The sequence below is a fragment of the Gorilla gorilla genome, chromosome 6, assembly GCF_029281585.2.
Source record: "Gorilla gorilla gorilla isolate KB3781 chromosome 6, NHGRI_mGorGor1-v2.1_pri, whole genome shotgun sequence".
Classification (NCBI taxonomy): Eukaryota; Metazoa; Chordata; class Mammalia; order Primates; family Hominidae; genus Gorilla; species Gorilla gorilla.
The window spans coordinates 98,219,193-98,241,757 of NC_073230.2; the positions used below are offsets into that span (position 1 = coordinate 98,219,193).

Below are 22,565 nucleotides of genomic sequence, written 5' to 3' on the forward strand. Positions count from 1 at the left end.
AATCATAATCATAGAATACTCTTGGTTCTCATATTTCATTCTAAATGTGGTCGTTAGACTGTACTTATATTGAAAAAATCGCACACATGCTCTAACCAAGAAAGTTGTTATTCTTTGTAAATTTATATCTATGGAAAGTCTCATAACGTTACCAATTAAGTCATATTTTGATTTACACATGGCAGCATTTAAAATATTATAAGACATCGTAATTATTGAGGGTGATATAGCTATATTACTCTATCCTAGGCCTTGGATAGCAGTAAGAAAATAGAAAATCAGACAGAACCTCACTCATCTTCTTTGCCTGCTCATGTCTGTTTCGTTTTGTTTTGTTTTTATTTTATTTTATTTTATTTTATTTTATTTTATTTTTTGGAGATCAGGTCTCATTCTGTCACCCAGGGTGGAGTGCAGTGGCGTGATCTCGGCTTACTGCAACCCCTGCCTCCTAGGTTCAAGCAGTTCTCCTGCCTCAGCCTCCTGAGTAGCTGGGATTACAAGCACACACCACCACACCCAGCTAATTTTTGTATTTTAGTAGAGACAGGGTTTCACCATGTTGGCCAGGCTGTTCTCAAACTCCTGAGCTCAAGTGATCTGGCCGCCTTGGCTTCCCAAAGTGCTGGGATTACAGGCGTGAGCCACTGTGCCTGGCCTTCTTTTTATTTTTTTGAGACAGAGGCTCGCTCTGTGGCCCAGGCTGGAGTGCAGTGAAGCGATCATGGCTCACTGCAGTCTCGAACTCCTGGGCTCAAGTGATCCTCCTGCATCAGTGTCTTAAATACCTGGGACTACAGGTGTGCTCCATCTGTAGAGCAGGCGGCACACAGGTGGTGCACGCCTGTAGCTCCAGCTACTCAGCTATGCCTGTCTAATTTTTAATTTTTTTGTAGAGATAGGGTCTTGCTAATATTGCCCAGGCTGGTCTCGAACTCCTAGCCTCAAGTTATCCTCCTGCCTCAGCCTCCCAAAGTGCTGGGATTACAGGCATGAGCCACCATGCCCAGCCTCATTTCTGCTTCTACCTTCTTTTTCTCTCCAGTTAGGCGAAGGACAGGCTTCACTCTCAATTTTCAATCTCAATCTTTGTGCTTTGGACTATTTCCTCCCTTCCTCTCGAAGACCTCACTTCTTTGCTTTACCCTTTTCTCTCCTGCATGTCACTACATCCCACCTTACTAGATCACAGCTCCATCAGCAAACAGACAGCCATAGAATCTCCCATCTTTAAACAAGCAAAGAAACACACAAACACCTCCTTTGGCCCCACATTTCCTTCTATTTACAGCTTTTCAACTCCCCCTTCACAGCAAAATCTATCAAAAAGAGTTTTCTAGAGCTCTATTTCCATTTCTTCACCTCCCATTCATTCTTGTTCTTCGTTTAAATTATCGTTTATTTATTTTTATTTTATAGGCTTTTTGGGTGCTTTAATGATTTTTTAAAAATTTCAGTGTACAACATGATGTTTTGAAATATGTATATATTGTGGAGTGGCTAAATAAAGTAAATTAACATATGCATTATCTCACTTTTTTTGTGGTGAGAGCACTTAAAATCTACTCTTAGCAACATTTGAGTATGCAATACATTGTTATTAACTGTAGTCACCGCACTATACAATAGATCTCTTTAACTTATTCCTCCTGTCTAACTCAGGTTTTGTGTCCTTTGATCAACAACTCCCCAAACTCTCTCCCTCCACAACCCTCGGTAACCACCATTCTACTCTCTGCTTCCATGAGTTCAGATTTTCAGATTCTATATATGAGTGAGGTCATATGGTATTTCTTTCTGTGCCTGTCTTACTGTACTTAACATAATGTTCTCCAGGTTCATCCATATTGTCACAAAAGACAGGATTTCCTTCTTTATTAAGGCTGAATAGTTTTTCTATATACCACATATATTTTATCCATTCATTCATTGACGAACACAGGTTGATTCCATATCTTCGCTATTGTGAATAGTGCTGCAGGGATCATGGGAGTGCAGATATCTTTTCTACATACTGATTTCATTTCCTTTGGATATGTACCCAGAAGTGGAATTGCTGGGTCATATGGCAGTTTTATTTTTAAGAGGAATCTCCATGCTGTTTTCCATAACGGCTGTGCTAATTTACATTCCCACAAACAGTGTGCTAGGGTTCCCTTTTCTCCATATCCTCACCAACACTTGTTATCATTTGTCGTTTTCATAATAGCTATTCTAATAGTTGTGGGGTCATATGTTATTGTAGTTTACATTTGTATTTCTCTAATGATTAGTGTTATTGAGCTTTTTTCTTCCCCCCATATACCTGTTGATCATTGGTATGTCCTCTTTTGAGAAATGTCTATTCAGGTCCTTTGCCCGTTTTTTAAATTGAGTTATTTGTTTTCTTCCTAGTAAGTTTTTGAGTTCCTTATATACTTTGAATATTAACCCCGTAGCTGACGTATGGTTTGAAAATATTTTCTCCCATTATATAGGTTGTTTTTTCATGCTGTTGATCATTTCCTTTGCTGTGCAGAAGCTTTTTAGTTTGATATAATCCCATTTGTTTATTTTCACTTTTGTTGCTTGTACTTTGGGGGTCATATCCAAAAAGTAATTGCCGAAACCAATGTCATGGAGCTAAGTCCCTATGTTTTCTTCTAGTAGTCTTATATTTTCAGGTCTTATGTTTAATCTTCAATCCATTTGGAGTTGATTTTTGTATATGGTATGAGATAAGGGTCTAATTTTTTTCTTCTGCAATAGATATCCAAATATCCTAAAATTACTTGTTGATGAGACCATCCTTTCCCCGTCCCATTCATTCTTCAACTCTTTATGATTACCTTCTTTCCCCTACTAAAACTGCTCTTGTTACAGGCAACCTAAGACTTCCATGGGACAAAATGCAAGAGATCTTTCTGTCTTCATTTCACAGTGTTCTTGTTGTGCATATGATACAATTGGCCACCTCCTCCTTTAAAGTGCTCTTCCCTTGACTTCCATGAGGCTATATTCTAGTTTTCCACCTACCCAACTGGCTATGCATTTTCAGTTTCCTTTCTAGCTCCTTTGCTTCTATTAGACTTCTAAATGTTGGAGATCTTCTGATTCCTTGCACTTCTTCTCTTCTTTTACCCTCTCCCTAGATGCTCTCAATTATTCCTGTGGCTTTAAATGCCATGTAATTGCTGATAATTCCCAAATATATATATATATCCAAACTAAACATCTCCTTTAAACTCCAGAATCTCTTATCCTTATAGTTGAATCTCGACTATATATCTCAAACTTAACATGTCTGTACATGAAATATTGATGTACTCTTCTCATACAAAAAAATATGAATAAGGCAAAGAAGAATAAAAGAGGAAGAGAAAGAAAGAAGAAAAAGAAGAAAAAAGGAAGGGTCAAAGACAAAATCACAAGTTTGGTTTAAAGATCTAATTGGCTTTTATTTGTGATTCCAGAATCAGGCAATCCCTATAAAATAGAATTGGTATTCCGAGGAGCTGAGCAGAAGAGATTGACTTTATAGGCTGAAGAAACGAAACTGAGAATAAAAAGTGGATTGGTCATTTCATAGTTACTTTCTTTGTAAAGGTTAAAGCAGAAGTGACATCTTTATCATGCTGGCTAAAACTGGCCTGTTTGGGGATTTGGCTATCATCTCTCTTTCCCCTGATTTCTCTGAAGTTCAGACAAACAGATTAATTTCAGCTTGGTGGCTTGGAACTTCAGCACGAGTAACTCCATTTGGTTTGGTCTGTTGGGCTTAGTGCAGGAGTTAAGCCCAAACCAATGGCCTCTTGTACATTTTATTTACAGAAAGAAGAAAGAAAGAAAGGAACGGAGGGAGGAAATAATATATGCTTTTGCTCTAGGCAAAAAATCTAGGCACCCCTTAGTCAACTATATTTAACCCATCAGCAAACTGTGTCTAGCCAACTCCAAAATATGTCTCAGACCCATTACCTTCTGCGTATATCCACTAGCACTGCTTTAGACCACTATCTCTTATCTGGGCTACTACAATGTTCTCCCAACTGACCTCCCTGTCTCTGCTCTGAAACCTGCCCAGCTCATTTTCAGAACAGCCAAAGGTATCTTTTGAAACCATAAATCAGTTCATGTCACTCTCCTATTTGATGGTTCAACAACTCCCCATTGCACTTGGAACAAAATCCAAACACCTGATCCCCACTTAAGGCATGGTTCAGCCTTGCCTAAAGGCTTCACCTTGTGCACCCCCAGCCTATACTCATCCCCACCCTGGAGACTTCGTATTTGCATGATCTTTCAACCTGGAATGCTCTCCTGTCTCTAATCTCCTCCCCCATTTGAATGACAGTTTCCTTTTCGTCCTTTGGGCTTCAGTTTAAATGTCCTCTCATAGAGCCTTGCTGGGCTACCCCTTTTAAAGCAGCCCTGCCCAGTTATTTTCTCACAAGGCCTTGTTTGTTTCCTTTCTAGCATTTGCCACAATTCTCATTACATATTTTTGTACATTTGCTTTCTTGACTCTCAGCCCCTGACTATTCTTATCTTATTCTGGGTAAGAGGATTGACATACTGGCTGAGATAAGACACTGGTACTGTAGCCATGCCCCTCCTTTCTCTCTTCTCTTAAAAGTCAGCCTGTCTATGAAGTCTTCATTTGTTTATGCACCCTTATCATTAGTTTCCCAAGAACAGGCCTGTGCTGGCTCGGTGCTGCCTGTGGCTGGGTGAGAAAGTCCAGCTAGGTCTGAACTATTAGGAAGCTCGCCATGACTGCAGCAGCTCCATCAGAAGAATATTCACATTTTGATCTAGATCTCAGTGGCTTTGGAGATGAGGTAGAGAAAAGAGGGGTGCTATATATTGACCCCCATAAACACCAGTATCTTTCCTGACATGAATCAAGATCTAGGTCTATGGCTTTTCTTTTCTTTTTTCTTTTTAGGTCTGTGGCTTTTAATTGTTTTTAAGCAATGCTATGCTTTCTTCAAAACATGTGTCTGTGAATCCCAATATGTGCAGAAAAAAAAAAGAGTAAAAATAAATGCAGAGATATTCTGATTACAGTGAATTACTATATTATTACTTTTTACATAATTTATCATTCTTTCTGCAAGTCACTGAAATCCCATTAAAACTGAAAAACAATAAGGAAATTTCATTGGTTCACATAACAGAATATTTGGGGACTTATCTGGATCAGATAGAGGTTGATTTGGTCAAATAACCATGACTGGCATGCAGTTTCTTTCTCTTTCTTGGTCCTGCCAAGAACTTTGAGAAGCTCAAGATTGAAAAAAAAAATTGTAGTAGAAACCAATAGCGTTGGATCACTTATATAATGTAATTGGACTATTTGTAACTAAAAGGATAAATGCTTGAAGGGATGCATACCATTCTCCATGATAGGCTTGTTTCACATTGCATGCCTATATCAAAACATCTCAAGTATCCTATAAATATATACACCTACTATGTACCCACAAAAATTAAAAAAAAAAATTAAGACACTTTTGCCTTTATGGTTGCAAGATGGCTACCAGAGGCTCCTGGTGCTACATCTCCACACTCATGTCCAGCAGCAAAGAAAGCGTCTCTCTGCCAATAACAGATATATTTAAAGCTTGTATGCTTTCTTTCTCCACAGAAGCATGAGCATAATCTCTTGGACTGGACTATTTGCTTAATTGAACCAATCAATTCCTATAGCCAGGAGTATGGGATATACTGATTGGCCTAGGTCAGCAATCAGGTCTTGTTCACGGAGCTGACATGGGCTCAATCACAAAAGCCAGATAATTGGGAATGAGCTGGGGGTACTCTTGCTGAGGGAAGCGAGGAACAGATGCTGAACAGAGGTAACCAGTCAATGTCTGTATACGTGTGGAAAGACAAACCTGAATCTCCACATGCCTGATATACCATGTACAGCCCCTCCATACAGAATCAGCCTTTTGTAACTCTCCTCTCTATCTTCAAGAGTTTTTGTGATCTTTCTTTCTTTCTTTACTGCTTATGGTCTTTCTTTTTCTTTCTTCTTCATCCTTTCTCTCCTTATTTCTTTCTCTTTTTATTTCTTTTTTAAAATTGAATTGGCCAGGATTATAAAACATCTGTGCACAAATGTTGCTGTCTTATTTATAGTGCCCTAAAGAAGCTTTATTTTTTATTTTATTTTATTTTATTTTACTTGATTTCTTGAGACAGGGTCTCACTCTGTTACCCAGGCTGGAGTGCAGTAGCATGATCATGGCTCACGGTAGCCTCGACCTCCTGGGCTCAAGTGATCATTTCTGCCTCAGCTTCCATCGTAGCTAGGACTACAGGCACACATCACCACACATGGCTAACTAAAGAAGCTTTTGAAAGAGTTGAAAGTTTAAGAAAATATGTGCTAAAAATGGGAGGAGAAAAAAAGCCATGCCACAGGACAATGTAGGAGATCAGCCTCAACATTTATCCACAGTGCCAAGGTGCTATAGCACCAAATGAGTGAAGTCTACAGATCAGCAGTCTTCAGGCAGAGGAGGGAAGGTATGTGGAGTTTTCCTAAGGGGTAAGTGGGCATGGATAGTTTCAAAGGAATAGGTTTTCTGATAAGCTTGTCCTGTGGTCATCATCGGGCTGTTCTCGTTTCCTATCTCCCCTGCCCAATCATCTTGCTTTTATCACTTGATAATATAGAAAGGCATACCTCACACTCATCCCAAGCCTACGAATGCATTGCCTCAGGTGCAAAAACCTCTAGAACACTCAAAAAAGGGGAAAAAATGATTGCAATGATGGGATAATTAATCCTGTTGCAAGTTAGATGGATTCTAATTCTCTGCTTTTCACCAGAGTGAAAGACTTCTAATCAAGTCCACAGAGGAGAGATCACTAAAAACCATCTTGATGATAGATTACCATGTAATTTTTGGTATGTAACTGAACAAGAATTCAAAGAATTGAGCCCCATTGCCATAACAAAACTCTCATTCCCATTTACTTATTTAGTTGAAAAGCTTCTCAGCACCTGTAGCAACCAAATCATAGCACTGATGCTATTCCTGGTATATTTACCATGGGTATATGGGGGGAAAATACTACCCATCTCAGTAAGAACTGCAATTCCAATGCAGTCTTACATTTTATGTTTAGTAATTACCCATCAATATTTGTAACATATTTATGTGGTTTTAAGAAATCGTGTAGAATTTTCTAACAGAATTGAACCATCACAGGAAATTTAAAATTATTTTCATTTTTTACATATTTTTGTTGTGGAGAAGTATGTACTTATGAAATTATTTAAATAGAAAAAATAGTAGGAAGTGGAATGGAAATATAATTTCAAGGAGTAAATAAACAAAAGAAAATGTCCTGCAGGTAAAGAAGAACTTTATGATGTATATTTTAAAAGTATATAATGGACAGCCTGAGGGCTATACTTAATATTATACATTGAGAATTTGTTAAGAGTAGATTTTAGGTGCTCGTATCACACACACAACACACACACAAACAAACACACACACACAAAAGGTAACTATGGAAGGTGATGGATATGTTAATTTGTTTGACTGTAGTAATCATTTCACTGGATATATGTATGTCCAAACATCATGCTATATGCCATAAATATATACAATAAAAAATAAATTAGAAAGTAGGATAAGGCACCAAATTGCTATACTATTTAGATCTCACTGTATAGATATCAACGAATAATGTGATATTTATTTTTTAGATGTCATTAGTTATGTCAGAAATTATATATATGTAAGTATATACAACTCTTGGTAAAAGAGTTGTATATAAAAAATTTTATATTATAAAATTTTAATATAAAATTAAAATGATAAAAAAATTTTATGCATCAATTTTAAAATATATTACTTTTTAAGATATTTTAGGACTGCATGTGTGAAAATATCTGGAGACAATGAACAGAGAAAATTAAACATTAGACAAGAAAACGATCAAAGAAAGAACAGGCCCACTGTTGAGATTGCCTGTGCAATGCAATATGGTGACAAAGGAGCTGTCTACTCACATTTGATTTTGTGCCCTTTATCAAAGAGAAAGATCAGAATGATTGAATGGACATTGGCAAAAGGGAAGAGAAGTTCAAGATGGAAAAAGAAATTGTAACAGAAATTGTACCCATCTCCCTTGGGAACCAGCAGAGGGGAGTGAGAATAGCAAGGATTTGAGTCAGACAGAATTGACTCAGAATTCTGACACTGCCAGTTAATATCTATGTGCCCCTGGACAAGATGCTTCACTCACCTAATCTGTATTATGGACATAATGTGATTTACCACGGAGGGTAAAATTTCCTAATGGATCTAAAGTGCTTTGCATAGGGTCAAGCTCTGCAAAACATAAATAGTGGCTTTTGTAATTATCATGTAGCTGTAGACTTTGGAGCAATTTAACCTCCTTGAGCTTCACCTTCCTCCTCTATAACACAGGAATAATAACATCTACCTCCTAGGATTACTGTGAGGATTAAATTGACAATAAATATTTATAACACAAAGAAGGCATTCAATAAATATTAGTTCTGGCCAGGTGAGGTGGCTCATGCCTGTAATCCCAGCACTTTAGGAGGCCAAGGTGGGCAGATCACAAAGTCAGGAGTTTGAGACCAGCCTGGCCAATATGGTGAAACCCTGTCTCTACTAAAAATACAGAAAAATTTAGCCGGACGTGGTGGCACATGCCTGTAATCCCACCTAGTCAGAAGGCTGAGGCAGGAGAATTGCTTGAACCCAGGAGGTGGAGGTTGCAGTGAGCCGAGATCGGGCCGCTGCACTCCAGCCTGGGTGACAAAGCAAGACTCCATCTCAAATAAATAAAGATTAGTTCTTTCCCCAACCCCTTCTTTCTCTATTTTCCTATTGATTTGGACAATTCTATGGTATCCTTGATGGGATATGATGAAAAAGAGACTAATTCCAAATGCCTATTTATAGAATAGTAATACATTACTTTCATTATGTCTACTAGTAAAAAGACTAAACCCGAAATGATTATTTTTGATGAGACAAGTGGCGAGGGTCTCATACTAAGAGTGAATCTATCCTTGTAGATATGACCTTTCTGCTTTACTAGCAAATCTCATTAATGACAAAATTATTTTCATGAAATTGAGGAAGACAAATATGCTGCTGATCTATGACCATGTAATCAGTCCTCTCACAAAGAGGACCTCCTCACAAAGAAAATAATTCTTCCTACGTGTTTCCTTTTCTCCTACAAGTGAAAAGATAAAGCATTTATCAATTGGTGGGAATAAATGCTGTTAATTAATGTGATTCACTTACTTTAGAGGGTACTAAGCATGACCTCTTTTTGTAGCTTTGCATACAAAACAAAACATAGTTTGAGATGAGCTTGGATGCCCAGGAGGAAGTTAGGGAACCAAGCTTCACTGAACAGGCAGGCAATATGTTTAAGGCTACTTCCGCCATTTTAATCTGTGGGTCAATGTTCATTAATTTCTTTTTAGAAACAAGCTGTCAAGTTGCTGCTCCCTGTTGAGGACAGGGGTATGATGAATAGTCAAAATGCATAAGCAGGCCTTCTATCAGCCAAGATCCCAGCAGCAAGCAAATGGCACCCTCCAAAGGGGTGAAAAAATTATTGTTGAAGCTAGATACTGGGTACGTGGACGTCTGTTATACTATTCTCTATTTATGTTTGAAATTGTCCATAATAAAATATACACAAACAAACAGAGCAGTGTAAAAGAGAGACTAATGAAAGAATAACTTACACAGATGTGGACAGAGGTTAAAGGAAAATAACAAGGGAAGGTGAAATCTACTTCCCTTCTCTGGTGACGCCCCCGCACACCCCACCTACCCTCAGGAGTGCTACCCACAGTACTGAGTGCTACCAGGAGTAGGCTTGAAGAACAAAGGAAAAGGGGGCAACTCCTGGAGCCCAGGGAGACCTGTAGCTGCAGGACATGGCCACCCATCAGGAATTGTGGACTTCGGTGAAAGAAAGAGTCACTATTAACCAAAGCCCACTATATAATTTGAGCAGCCCAGTGCAAGTTGAAAAAAGCAAGAAAAAGTGTGGTAAAGGTACTAAAGTATAAAGTTTTGCTTTCCTTCTGCAGTCTCTTTTTCTTTCCTCAACTTGTCATGTTTCTAAAATTTTGTATCTAACACTATTCTAAATAAAGAGAACATTGAAACTGCTGGTGAAAAAATACAAAACAAAAAAAAAGAAAAAAGAAAACATTAAAACTTTATTAGCCTGAATTCTACCATTTATCTTGTGCAATGCCAATTTTAAATGCCATTATAAGGGCATTTAACTCTCATGCAGAATCATGAAAATTATACACTTACATTTCATAGTTTGTACATATATACATATTTTGTTCCTAGTGGAACAGTGGAAATAGTGCTCAAAACTAACTCGACTGTTTCATTTCACTTTCTTATACAGTATTCCACACTCTACTTTCAGCTTACTGATGAGGAAGGAAGGACTGAAAGGAAAAGGAACTATGGCTTGCCCTATCTTCCCTTTTCCTTCTATGACATCATTTTTAGTGTAAGTGGTTAGGAAGTAACAGAGAAGTAACATGAGTAAGAAATGATATGATGAGGCTCCTTGGTTGTATGTGTTTCTCAAATTTCATTGCCTTTTTTCTGAATTTTAAGCAAGTTGTGGTTGAAATAGAAAGCATGACATCTTGGGGCTTTATCAGCTGGACCTTGTACTTGCTTTGAGTCTCCCTGAATTCCTTATGTAGTGCACAGGTACATAGGCATTCTGTGATCGTGGGGACACCGTAAATACTATATTCAAATGGAGCAACTGGAAATTGCAGACACATATATTTCATGTAACCCCTCTGTTCACATATATGCTCCACTTTCCCTTTGATTTCACTTACAAAACACACATTCAAAGATAAAATGACATACCTCAGCATCACACAATATACCCTTATAATGAACGTGTACCTGTACCCCCTGAATCTAAAATAACAGTTGAATTTTTTAAAAAAAGATAAAATGAAGAATTTAAGACAGTGACAGAAAAGCATCAAACCAAGCACAGGGCCCTTCTTAAGAATGGGGTCCTATTGACTCCACAGTTTGCACACCCATGAGGCCCACCCTGCTGCCAACCCATTGTCAGAGAAATCAACACTCTCCTCCAGTCCTCCCATCCCCTGCAGATGATCTCACTGATGGACCCCAACCTGATGGCAAGGGAGCCAGGGAAGCATCCACAGAGAGTAGCCACCTGGGCTACAGACTAGGGAGAGAAAAGCGAAGAGTAGGTCTGGAGGGGCAAACAGAATATGCAGCACCGGCTGCTAGCCCCCACATCTCTTTCCAACAAATTCTATTCCTTTGTAATCCAGCTAGGATAATAAGGGGCAGGTAGACCTCAGGAGTGGGGCCTGGTGCATATGCAGTTATGAGCCACTTCAAAATAAATAAATACATAAATTAATTAAACCACAAATATCAATTAGGCATGAAACTGATTATTAATTCAGAATGAGAAAAGAAATCAGTTAGTCTCTTTCTTCTGAGGTCTCTAGGAAATTTAACAGAAATGCCTATACAATTCTGTTTTCTAATTGCATGCTGGCTTCCCCTCCTCACCTGGAATACTTTACAACTCCAAGCAACTCCCACCACTCACAGAGGCCTGGGGAAGTGAGGAGTCCTGAAGCTTAAATGTTATTAGCTTTATGGTAAATTCCTCTGTAGACCCAAAAACTAAGAACATAAGAACATAGTATTAAGTAACTGTGGAGAAGCAGGCATTCCCTAACAGGTTATGATGTGCCCCTTTTCCCTACCGTGCATACCAAAGGCAGTGAACCGCATTTCGGGCTCTTCTGACCTAGCATTGTTTCACTGCAGTTAGGAAGTTCCACTGAATTTCACTACATAGGGAACTAGTAAGGTAATGGATAGTCATGGCCACTCCTTTGCATTCTTGATGTCTTGTCTATTCCCTGCATTGCTTGCTGGGTTGGAATCAGGCAAAAGGCAAGCTACCTTAGAAGTCATTGTTCTCATTCACCCTCAAATCCTGGCCAGATTTTGTGCTCTGGCCTAATCAACAGGTTTCTATTTAGACATAAAATATGACTGAGCTTATCTCATAATAGCTGTGGCACAGTGGAGGCAGTTTAGATTTGGAAAAAAGAAGGAAAAGGTCAGTTAGACGGAAGGGCTGCCCTGGATGGAGTTCCATGATAGGACTTGGGAGCCCCAGACACCAGAGCCACAGCCCATGAGAGGAGGGAAAATGGTGGACAGAGACAAAAGAAGGGGATGACAGATATGTACAGAGAAATGGAAAGGTGTTAAAGAAAGACTTCAAACTTTGCCCAAGGCCCTAGTGTTGGTGAACTCACTGCTTGCATTTGATAAATATGGGGAAAGCTGCTGGTATCTGAACTAAGAACATGTCTTATTCTATTTGGGCTGCTATAACAACACCGTAGACTGGGTGGCTAAAACTACAGGCATCTATTTCTCACAGTTCTGGAGGCTGGAAAGTCCAAGATTAAGATACCAGCAGATCCGGCCAGGCACAGTGGCTCATGCCTGTAATCCCAGCACTTTGGAAGGCTGAGGCGGAAGGATCACTTGAAGTCAGGAGTTTGAGACCAGCCTGAGCAACCTGGTGAAAACCCATCTCTACAAAAAATACAAAAATTAAACGAGCATGGTGGTATGTGCCTGTGGTCCCAGCTACTTGGGAGGCTGAGGTGGGAGGATCACCTGAACCCAGGGAGGCTGAGGCTGCAGTGAGCCAAGATCACACCACTGCACCCAGCTTGGGCAATGGAGTGAGACCCTGGTGTGTGGTGAGGGACCTCTTCTGGTTTGCAGACAGCTGTCTTCTTGCTGTGACCTCATATGGTGGAAGGGGTAAGTGAGTTCTCTAAGGTCTCTTTTATAAGGGCACTAATGCCATACGCTAGGGCTCCACCCTCATGACCTAATCATCTCTCAAAGGCCTCACCTCCTACTACCATCACCTTGGAGGTTAGGATTTCAACACATGAATTCTGAAGGGACTCAAATAGAACCTTGCTTAGCACAAGAGCATTAACCTAAATAAGACAGCAGAGGATAGTGCTTGAGTGCATGGGTTCAAATCTTGCCCTTATTCCTTAAAAGACACTTTGGTCAAGAAACTGATTCTCGGCCAGGCACGGTGGCTCACGTTTTTAATCCCAGCACTTTGGGAGGGCAAGGCGGGTGGATCATCTGAGGTCAGGAGTTCGAGACCAGCCTGGCCAACCTGGCAAAACCCCATCTTTACTAAAAATACAAAAGTTAGCTGGGCATGGTGGCGGGCAGCTGTAATCCCAGCTACTCAGGAGGCTGAAGCAAGAGAATCACTTGAACCCGGGAGGCGGAGGTTGCAGTGAGCTGAGATTGCATCATTGCACTCCAGCCTGGGCAACAGAGTGAGACTCCATCTCAAAAAAAAACAAAACAGAACAAAAAAAGAAACTAATTCTCTCTGTGCCTCAGTTTCCTCATCTATAAGATGGAGGTATGTTATGTCACTTCATACCATGTCATGCCACATTATGTTATGTTATGTTATGTTATGTTATGTTATGTTATGTTATGTTATGTTATGTTATGTTATGTTATATGGAGCTCACTTCACAGTGTGTGAGATTAAATAAGTTAATACTTACAAACAATTTCTAATAGTTCTTGGAAAACAATTAGTACTCAATAAAAATGAGAAATTATTGTGAAAATGACTCCATATACAGCATTTATACACATTTGGGCAATGTATATATTTTAATTAATTATTTTTGTTTGTTTGTTTTTGAGATGGAGTCTCACTCTTTTAGCCCAGGCTGGAGTGCAGTGGAATGATGTCAGATCACTGCAACCTCCGCCTCCTGGGTTCAAGCGATTCTCCTGCCTCAGCCTCCCGAGTAGCTGGGATTACAGATGCCTGCCACCATGCCCGGCTAATTTTTATATTTTTAGTAGAGACAGAGTTTTGCCATGTTGACCAGGCTGGTCTCAAACTCCTGACGTCAGGTGATCCACCCACCTCGGCCTCCCAAAGTGCTGGGATTACAGGCATGAGCCACCACGCATTTGTGCAATATTTAAGGCTATAAAATTTTTGCAACAGATGGAAAATCTGGTCCATTTATTTTTACTATGTATAATTTTACAACAATTATCGATTTTTTTTTTTTGAGACAGTATTGCTCTGTCGCCCAGGCTGGAATGTGGTGACACAATCACAGCTCACTGCAACCTTTGCCTCCTGGGTTCAAGCGATTCTCTTGCCTCACCTTCCCAAATATCTGAGATTACAGGATCATGCCACCACGTCCAGCTAATTTTTGTATTTTTAGCAGAGATGGGATTTCACCATATTGGCCAGGCTGATCTCGAACTCCTGACCTCAAGTGATCCTCCTGCCTTTATAGGCATGAGCCATCACGGGCGGCCAGCAAAAATTATCATAGGATAACTTTTTATGGATTTTTTATATTTGATATTTAGCCAAAGATAAGTATTCCAAAGTTTTCAGAAAAAAAACACAGTCGTTTCTGAACTTTCCTCACCAAAAGCAGGGATACGCTTTACCTTTTTATTTCTTACAGACAAATAGACTGACTCCACCATCTCCAAATATTAAGGAAATGTTTAGTTTTCTTTTTAACCTTGCTCAAATTATACACTGACATATAGAGATTAGATAGAATCCCAGACCTCGCTGAGCAAATAGCTAAGTGGGATTCTTTCCTTATTAAAGACAACTTCACATTAAAATCAAGTTTGATTAAAATAGTTTGGAAAAGGTTAGGAGACTGTATTATCAGTCTTGTTTGATCCTAGATGTTTTACCTAGAGGGTAAGATGAAATAACAGTTGGACTTTCTCAGTTCCTGTGCACCTCTGAACAAGCACATCAGCTAACCTCCCTGACTTCCATGTCCTCATCCACAGAAGAATGATGGGGAAGGTGTTGCCCAGCCGGACTCCCAACGTTCTTGTAAGGATTTAACATCAAATGTTATTTAAAAGCTGAAAAACAAAAACATTCTACAAATTCAAAAAGTACTTACTCAAATCACTTTCTTCTTACCAAATTTCTTTTCTGCATGTCTTTCAACAACAGGTAGACTGACTCATCTGTCAGGAGCAACAGCCCTGAATTAATCCCATTCACATCTTTGAATTGCTGTTACTGGTATCTGTAAGAGAAAAATCATGCTCGATTAACCAGCTGGAGTTCTTTAATGTTGATTAAAAAAAATAGCAAAACAGTATCTGGCCAATAGTAGGTACTCAATAAATGTTTGTTGAATGAATTTGGAAGTGGTATGATTTAAAACATTTGACAAGATTCCACTCCCAGGGCTGTTAAAGTCAAAACAATGGCCAAAACAACCTAGTTACTAGGGAGACATAATTTTCACAGGGAAGGAGTTGGGTAACAAGAACCAGAACCTACTGGTAAATGCTCTTCTGGCAGAATCAACAATTGTGGTAACTGGCATGAATGCTTAATCTAGCACTTTTATATTTTAAAAAAGGGTGCAAGGCAAAAGCAAGCATTTAAAGATGGCATTAAACTCTTCATTGTAACATAATACATCGTAATATTGAGCAAACAAATGCATGCGATTTCATAAACTCTGCAAGTAAGCATAGTATTTGCAATGTGTACAAGTATAGAACAATGAGTCTTGGAGAGGAGACAAATAATTTGAACAAATAACTCAAGATCTAGAAAAGTGTTAAAGGAATCATTATAGATTCAAGAAATAGGTAAATGCTGCCTACAATTGAGAAAAGATTGGGAAGAAAAAAGAGGGTTTTTTTTTCTTTTTGTAAATAAAATTTTATTTTATTTTAAGTTCTGGGATACATGTGCAGGACGTACAGGTTTGTTACACAGGTAAACATGTGCCATGGTGGTTTGCTGCACCTATCAACCCATCACCTAGGTATTAAGCCCCACATGCATTAGCTATTTATTCTGATGCTCTTCCTCCCCTGACCCCTGCTGCAGCACGCTCCAGTGTGTGTTTTTCCACTCCCTGTGTCCATGTGTTCCCATTGTTCAGCTCCCACTTACAAGTGAGAACATGTGGTGTTTGGTTTTCTGTTCCTGTGTCAGTTTGCTGAGGACAATGGCTTCCAGCTCCATCTGTGTCCCTCCAAAGGACATTATCTCATTCCTTTTTATGGCTGCATAATATTCCATGGTGTATATGTACCATATTTTCTTTATACAGTCTATCATTGATGGGCATTTGGGTTGATTCCATGTCTTTGTCATTGTGCATAGTGCTGCAAAGAACATAGGCACACATGTGTCTTTATAATAGAATGATTTATATTCCTTCGGATATATACCCAGTAATGAGATTGCAGGGTCAAATGGTATTTCTGGTTCTAGATCATTGTGGAAGACAGTGTGGCGATTCCTCAAAGATCAAGGATTTCCTTTTTTACATCGTATTAGCAGAGGCCATCTTCTATCATCCATCTGTCTCTCTTCAACCTTTGTCTCAACATTTTGTAACTATTTGTCAGTAATTTTTTTTCCTTTTTAAACAGCTTTATTGAGAAGTAATTCACATACCATATAATTCACCCATTTAAAGTGGACAATTTGCCCAGGTGCAGTGGCTCACACCTGTAATCCCAGCACTTTGAGAGGCCAAGGCAGGTGGATCACCTGAGGTTAGGAGTTCAAGACCCACCTGGCCAACATGGGGATACCTTGTCTTTACTAAAACTACAAAAATTAGCCGGGCATGGTGGCACATGCCTGTAATTCCAGCCACTCACTAGTGGGGCTGAAGCAGGAGAATTGCTTGAACCTGGGAGGTGGAGGTTGCAGTGAGCTGAGATTGCACCACTGCACTCCAGCCTGGGCAACAGAGCAAGACTCTGTCTAAATAAATAAATAAATAAATAAAGTGGACAATTCAGTGGTTTTTATTATATTTACAAGGTGAATTTTCATCACTATTGAACTTGAGAACATTTTCATCAGCTCTAAAAGGATCCCCTACCAAATAGTAGTCACTCCCCATTTTTCTCTTCACCCAGAGCAACCCAGAGCTCAATAAAGCTGTTTAATTTACTTTCTATCTCTACAAATTTGACTATTCTGGACATTTCACATAAATGGTGTCATATAACATAGTCTTTTGGGCCATTATATTTTCTTTCTCTAAGCATAATGTTTTCAAGGTTCATCCTTGTTGTAGCATGTATCAGTATTTCATTCCTTTTTACTGCCTAGTAATTTTCCACTGTATGAGTATCTCATACCATGTTCTTTCATCAGTTGATAGACATTGGGTTGTCTGGAGGCTATTATAAATAATGCTGCTATGAACATTCATGTGTACAAATTTTTATGTACATATACAGACAGCCCCCAACTTAATGATGGCTTGACTTAATAATTTTTGACTTTACAATGGGTTTATTGGGGTATTATATGCATTTTTGACAGGATATTTTCAACTTTTGATGGGTTTATTGGGACATAACCTCATCATAAGCCAAGGAGCATCTGTACCTAACTTTTTATTTCACTTTTTAAAAGTTGAGATTTAACCATTCATATACCATAAAATTCATCATTTTTAAGTGTACACTTTACTGGGGTTCTGTATAGTCACAAGGCTACACAACCATCACCATCATCTCATTCCAGAAAATTTTCAGCACCTCAAATACAAACTCTATGCCCATTAGCCTTGAATTAGTATTGGATCAGTAAGGCTAGAGTCTATTCTTCCTGCCTTGAGAAAATAATTTAAAACATCTTGTCCTTTTTATTCAAAGGGAAATATCATCTGTGTACCTGAAAAATAAGCACATTGACTTTTTAAAATACTGGGTTTATTGAGATATAATTCACAGACCATAAAATTCACCCTTTTAAAGTGTATAATTTAGTGGTTTTCTAGTACGTTCACAAAGTTGTGCAATCATTACCACTGTCTAATTCCAGAATATTTTCATCATGCCAAAAATGAAACCCTGTACCCATTAGCAGTCACTCCCCATTCCCTCCTTCCCACAACTTTTAGCAACCCCTAGTCTACTTTCTGCCTTTATGGATTTGCCTATTCTAAACTATGGTTAACCTTTTGAGGAGTAAAAAGGAATTTTTTTACTTTGTACAAAATAAAAAATGGTAACAGAACATTGTCCATTAACCACTTCTTCAAAACACAAATCATTTGGTTACACACACGCACATACACACATCCCTAATGCTTTTGCCATCACTGTCATTTTCATACCTCCATGTCACTTTACCTTGTTCACAGAGAAGCTCAATACCTGTTAAAATACCAAGCTGGGAGAAATATTGGCAGCAAAGCATTGATATTCTTAGTAGAGAGAGAGATTTACCCATCAATAAGAAGTGTCTCATTTCACTATAGTCATATCATTACAAACTAAAACAAGATGATTTTTTTTTTGAGGCAGGGTCTCACTCTGTCACCCAGGCTAGAATGCAGTGGTGTAATCACAGCTCACTGCAGCCTTCTTTGGCTCAAGTGATCCTCCTGCCTCAACCACCCAAAGTGCTGGGATTATAGGAATGAGCCACCATGCCCAGCCAGCAAGATGATTTTTAATCAAAAAGATTTTTTCTTTTTTTCTTTCTTTCCTTTTTCTTCTTTTTGAGACAGAGTCTTGCTGTGTCACCCAGGGGAGTGCAGTGGTGCTCACTGCAACCTCCACCTCTCAGGTTCAAGCGATTCTCTTGTCTCAGCCTCCCCAGCAGCTGGGATTACAGTCACATGCCACCACGCCCAGCTAACTTTTTTGTATTTTTAGTAGAGGCAGGGTTTCACCATGTTGGCCAGGCTGTTCTCAAACTCCTGACCTCAAATGGTCCACCTCTCTAGGCCTGTCAATGTGCTGGGATTACAGGCATGAGCCAATGCGCCCAGCCCAAAAAGATTTTTTTTTTTTTTAAAGAGAATTAAACACTGTAATACCCATTGTTGCTGAGGAGGTAAGAAAAGAGGCACTCAGTTGGAATTTTAAGTAGCATAACATCTGTCAAGGCCAATTTGGTCACATGGATCAAAACTTTAAAAATATGTATACTGTTTGGTCCAGAAACTCCACTTCAAGAAACTTACTCCAAATAAATTATCTTGGCCGGGGGCGGTGGCTCATGCCTGTAATTCCAGCACTTTGGGAGGCCGAGGCGGGCGGATCACATGGTCAGGAGATCGAGACCATCCTGGCTAACAGGGTGAAACCCCGTCTCTACTAAAAATACAAAAAAAATTAGCTGGGCATAGTGGCGAGTACCTGTAGTCCCAGCTACTCGGGAGGCTGAGGCAGGAGAATGGTGTGAACTCGGGAGGCGGAGCTTGCAGTGAGCAGAGATCGCGCCACCGCACTCCAGCCTGGGCAACAAAGCAAGACACCGTCTCAAAAAAAAAAAAAAGAAAGAAATTATCTTAAGAGGCCTGACGGTGGCTCACGCCTGTAATCCCAGCACTTTGGGAGGCCGAGGCGGGCAGATCACGAGGTCAGGAGATCGAAGCCATCCTGGCTAACACAGTGAAACCCCGTCTCTACTAAAATACAAAACAACAACAAAAAAATTAGTTGACGTGGTGGCAGGCGCCTGTAGTCCCAGCTACTCGGGAGGCTGAGACAGGAGAATGGCGTGAACCCGGGAGGTGGGGCTTGCAGTGAGCCGAGATCGCGCCACTGCACGCCAGCCTGGGCGACAGAGCGAGACACTCCATCTCCAAAAAAAAAAAAAAAAAAAGGCCCTGGAAGATATATCTATAGGTTGTTCATTATCTCATTGCTATTCATATAGCAGAAAATAGGAAACAATCTAAATATAGTTAAAACAAAAAAGGATAAGTTAATTAACTTATGAAACAGCCCTATGATCAATTACCATTCTGTTATTAAAAATTATATTGAGGAAGAACATTTGGTTACTTAGGAAAATGTTCAAAATGTTTGGCTAAGTGAAAAAAAACTGACTAGAGAGCAGTGTTAAATATCTCAACGTTATAAAAATTTGGTGTTACGGAGAACTTTTGTAAAATTTATTTCTTGGTAAGAAATCTTGGGGTCAATTTTGTGTAGGTGCTAATAATTTCAGAGTCACAGCTCCAAACTATGGAAATATTACTTAATTATGCTAAACTGAGCTCAATTTCTATGAGATCCTGTTTCTGACAGTGAAAATAATTATGCCAATTACAGCTAGCTTAGTTACTTTCAGCATAAAATTGAGCTCCTTTTCATGAGTATTCAGTCAGAGTTGGCTTACTATTTTATCATTTCAAAGATTGAACTCCGTCCTCATTTCTCAAAATTTTGTCCCTTCCCTCACTTCTTGGGATGTCTGAGAAGGGAGTAGTTTTTAGAACATCATTGGTTGTGGGGCTTTGGCCCCTGGTCCTTGCTCGGGGCTCCTACTGACCCCAGGTGAGGAGGCTTGTTGGCTCATCTTCACTGCATGCACTCTTTGAGGGTCTGGAAAGTGATTCCTGGTCACTTGTCTTGGCACACATGGTTAAAGCCCTGTGGTTGTCCTATCTGTCCCCATCCCTGATCCCCCTTCCCTACCCCATCACTCCACCATGCCCTTGACTTGCCTCACCTCAGCCCTCCTAGTTGGGATTGATCTTCCTCTGCCATGGAGCCCTCAGGTCTAGATGACTCTCCACCAACCACCCCAGTGACTCCTGGCAAACCCCTGACTCAATCCTTGGCAGCCCCAACCCCCAGGATATGGAACTTTTGTATCTTCTCTCTGCCTCATGCAGACTTGGAGGTATTGGAGAGTGGGGTATCTTCTCCAGCCTCTGTTTCTGCCTAAAAATGAGACAACAAAACTATACCTAGGCTGCCCCATGCTGTCTTCAGGCTCTACATGGCATTCTCCTCCCAGAATTCTGGATGGAAGGGGCCCATGCCCCTGCTGTTGACAGATACTGAAAACTCTCTGGAAGTCTATTCTCAGAAGGGAAGGTGGGGAGTAATCTATAAAAACAGCCAATCTCTCTTTTCTCTCTCCTCTCTTCTTCCTTCTCTTACCTTTCCTTTCCTTTCCTTTCCTTTCCTTGCCCTCCCACTGTGTATGGATGGTGGCTGTGGGTCATCTAGGTGGGTACAAAACTCTGAAGTTTGGGGAAGCAGTCAGGGATCAAGGTACATATTCGGAAGGTGCTGTGGTTTGAATGTGTCCTCTAAAGTTCATGTACTGGAAACCTAATCCCCAATCCAACGGTGTTGAGAGATGAGATCTTAAAGAGGTCATTAGGTGATGAGGGCTCTGCCCTCATAAATGGATTAATATTATTGAAGTGAACTTGTTTTTGTTTTGTTTTTTACCTCCCTTCCTCTCCGCTCACTCTCTCCTTTTTTCTTTTTCTTTTTTGAATTTGTTATCTCAGGATTGGGATCCTGATTTAAAAACTGAGTTCAGCCCCCTTCTTCTCTGGCATGTATGTGTTCTTTTGCCCTTCTGCTCTCTGCCAGATGACACAGAGAGAAGGCCTTCAACAGATGCCAGCCCCTTGATCTTGAACTTCACAATCTCTAGAACTGTAAGAAATAAATCCCTGTTCTTTGTAAATTACCCAGTCTCAGGTATTCTGCTATACAAGGTGAAAACAGTCTAAGACAGAAGGCTTCAATATAAAAGTGATGGTTGAAGCCGTGGGGCTTATGAATGAGATCATGATAGGTAGAAAGTCTTAGGGGTCATACTTTATTATTAAGAAGCTACAGGAATGGCAATGAATTTTCTTCAAAACCTCTGGTCATATTACAAAATAAATAATGTAAATTTTGTGGAAGAGGAAGGACTTCGTCTTTTACTTTGTCAAAAAGTAGTTCCTAACCAAAAACCAGGGCTTTAGGGAGGGAAATGGAGCATAATGAACCCTAATGTATTCTTTCACCATTGAAGAGGCCAAGGAGAGGAGTTGAGGAAGACTGCATATTTTGAAAATTGGGCCATTATTGTTGTAAAACCTACTCAAGCAACTTTATAAGATCTGGAAGGAAAGTCTGTGAACTGGGAATTCCTTCCTGAAGAACATTCTTTTTAATTACCAAGAAGAAAGGATCCCTTTGTAAAGACTGTCCTTAAACGTTAGATATCTTTAGGGATGGAAGGAGGGTGGTCTAACGGATGAACGGGTTGATGGCTGGCTGAAAAGATGGATGGGTAGATGGATGGGTGGGTGAGTGGATAGATGGGCGGGTCCATGGAAGGTATTACTGCTGACTACATGAAAACACAGAATAATCTCTAGAAGGGTTACTCCCTTAAGAATTTACAGTTAATTACTTAATGGAGTTAACAAATACTTATTGAAAGTCAACTCTAGTTATGGTGTTTGGCAAGGTCCCTGAAGTAAATGCTCTTGACCTCATGGAGCTTTCAAACTAGAAAGAGGGACAAAGAACAAATAAACAAATAAATCAAGTTATTGCACATTTTGAAAAGTACCTTAAAAAGGATTATCATTACTATTCTAATTTTTATTTATATTTCATTAAATTAGAAACAAG

General features: G+C 39.6%; 1 protein-coding gene across 1 annotated transcript in view; it reads right to left on the reverse strand.

Moving 5' to 3' along the window:
* CDK14 (cyclin dependent kinase 14) overlaps positions 1-15,135 on the reverse strand; it is a 635,487-nt gene extending 620,352 nt beyond the window's left edge. The window contains exon 1 of the mRNA XM_063708268.1: positions 15,083-15,135. The gene's annotated coding sequence lies outside the window, so the exon portion shown is untranslated. The remainder of the gene's footprint in view (positions 1-15,082) is intronic.
* Positions 15,136-22,565: the final 7,430 nt, after the last annotated feature.